This window comes from Anabrus simplex, chromosome 4 (genome assembly GCF_040414725.1).
Source record: "Anabrus simplex isolate iqAnaSimp1 chromosome 4, ASM4041472v1, whole genome shotgun sequence".
Lineage (NCBI taxonomy): Eukaryota > Metazoa > Arthropoda > Insecta > Orthoptera > Tettigoniidae > Anabrus > Anabrus simplex.
In genome coordinates this window covers 336,213,016-336,214,979 of record NC_090268.1, presented here as the reverse complement: position 1 = coordinate 336,214,979, position 1,964 = coordinate 336,213,016, and the positions used below count along the sequence as shown (strand labels likewise).

Genomic DNA, 1,964 nt, shown 5'->3' with positions numbered 1-1,964 from the left:
GCTCCCACGTAACTGCACTACAAACGAGACTCAAGGACGACAGCTCCAGCAGATGTTACAGTCCTCTGTTGATGTATATTACAATATTAGGTCCTTATTTTTTCGAGGATGCTGCAGGGAATCCAAAAGCAGTGAACCAGATCTCATTATTACCACATTAGTGCGGGATTTGCGGCGTTTTTATCGCACCAGAAACTTACCCCTCCAACGACAATGGGTGTAGTGAGATGGAGCTACAGCCCGCATCGTGGGGGAGTCACACTTCTGTAACGACAGTTTGGAAATCGCGTAATTTTTCATAGAACTCTATTCCCGCACCTCGTCTAATTACAACAGAATTAGTTTGCTAGAGATTACTGAAGATTTACTCAAAACCTAAAAGCATTCATGTTTAATGAAACATTATTTCTTCTCATGTTTTGTCTAAAATAGTATCACCTGTTTGACGGACTACCCCATTTCTGTTACACTCTGAATATTCTGGCCAAAACAGAATAGCAACATGTTTGTTGCACTGTAGGAAAAGGAACAATCATGATACGAAGACCACGTACGAATTTTGATTTTCCTTTAAAAATTCTACTCTTGCAGTAAACATACCCTTAAAAATAATTTCCCCCTGCTTTTATGAAATAAAATATATCTGGCTCATTAGTCTGTATTCCGCAATCTAGCAACCACAACAACAAATCAGACATTTTTACTTTTATTAACAACATAACTAGCCTGTATGAAAACCAATTTAACAAATTTCTCCAAATATCTCCCTTTTCTCTTACTAGTTGCTTGAGATGGGCACTTTATATTGGTTCGGTCGAGTTTTACGTCCCGCTGACTTCCCAGGCCCCAAGTATAGCCTATGTTTAGTTTATATATTCAATATTGAGTGTTTCTGTGATGGTTAGTAGTGCAGTGTGTTTTGTTTAAATGAAGATGTGTATTGAGATATACACGAGCACAGAATCTCCGAATCACAGGAATCAACTATACGCAATTCTCCGACCAGACCGAGAATCGAACCTAGGGCCATTTGAACCGAAGACCAGTACGCTGAACATTCAGCCAAGGAGCCGTACTAGGAATTTTGGCGAGCATGGTCATTAGAAACTATATTTTTATGCAAAACTCTAAATAATCATAGTTTAAATTCTAAGAAACCCTTTTATCTTAAATACCACTTTAGCTCAGTAAACATACACTATAAGCAGCTCCAAAGTTTCAAAATTTTATCTACAGACGTTTTGAGAATACATTGGCATAAATTTATCAGTTTTATCACTTACGTTCAGTGTATGGCTTTTAGTCCGGCAGTATCCGAGGACATGCTTGGCTTGCCTTTTCGGTAGCAGCTTTTCCATGTGCATCCCATTGGGGTAAACTACTTGTACCATTGTGTGAGGATTGTTTGTGGGTATAGGTGTCATTGCACGGGCTAGGAATGCGAAGGAAGCGGTCGTGGTCTTGAGAAAGGTATGATCCTAGCGTTCTACTGGATTTCGGCGGTACATATACTAAAATTGGAACGATACAGAGAAGATTAGCATGGCCCCTGCGCAAGGATGACACGCAAAATCGTGAAGCGTTCCACATTTTTTTTGTGCATAAAGGAAAGGGTGATAGACATAAAGCTGAAAATTACAGGCCAGTAAGTTTGACATGCATTGTATGTAAGCTTTGGGAAGGCATTCTTTCTGATTATATTAGACATGTTTGTGAAATTAATAACTGGTTCGATAGAAGGCAATTCGGTTTTAGGAAAGGTTATTCCACTGAAGCTCAACTTGTAGGATTCCAGCAAGATATAGCAGATATCTTGGATTCTGGAGGTCAAATGGACTGTATCGCGATTGACATGTCTAAAGCATTTGATAGGGTGGATCATGGGAGACTACTGGCAAAAATGAGTGCAATTCGACTAGACAAAAGAGTGACTGAATGGGTTGCTATATTTCAAGAAAATAGAT

At 39.2% G+C, this 1,964-nt stretch overlaps 1 non-coding gene across 1 annotated transcript; it reads left to right on the top strand.

Annotated features, from left to right (window-relative positions):
- The first annotated feature begins 1,483 nt into the window (after nt 1–1,483).
- Nucleotides 1,484–1,594, top strand: LOC137500722 (U6 spliceosomal RNA). Its single transcript, XR_011018222.1, has one exon. It is a non-coding gene; the product is annotated as a U6 spliceosomal RNA (small nuclear RNA).
- The last annotated feature ends 370 nt before the right edge of the window (nt 1,595–1,964 follow it).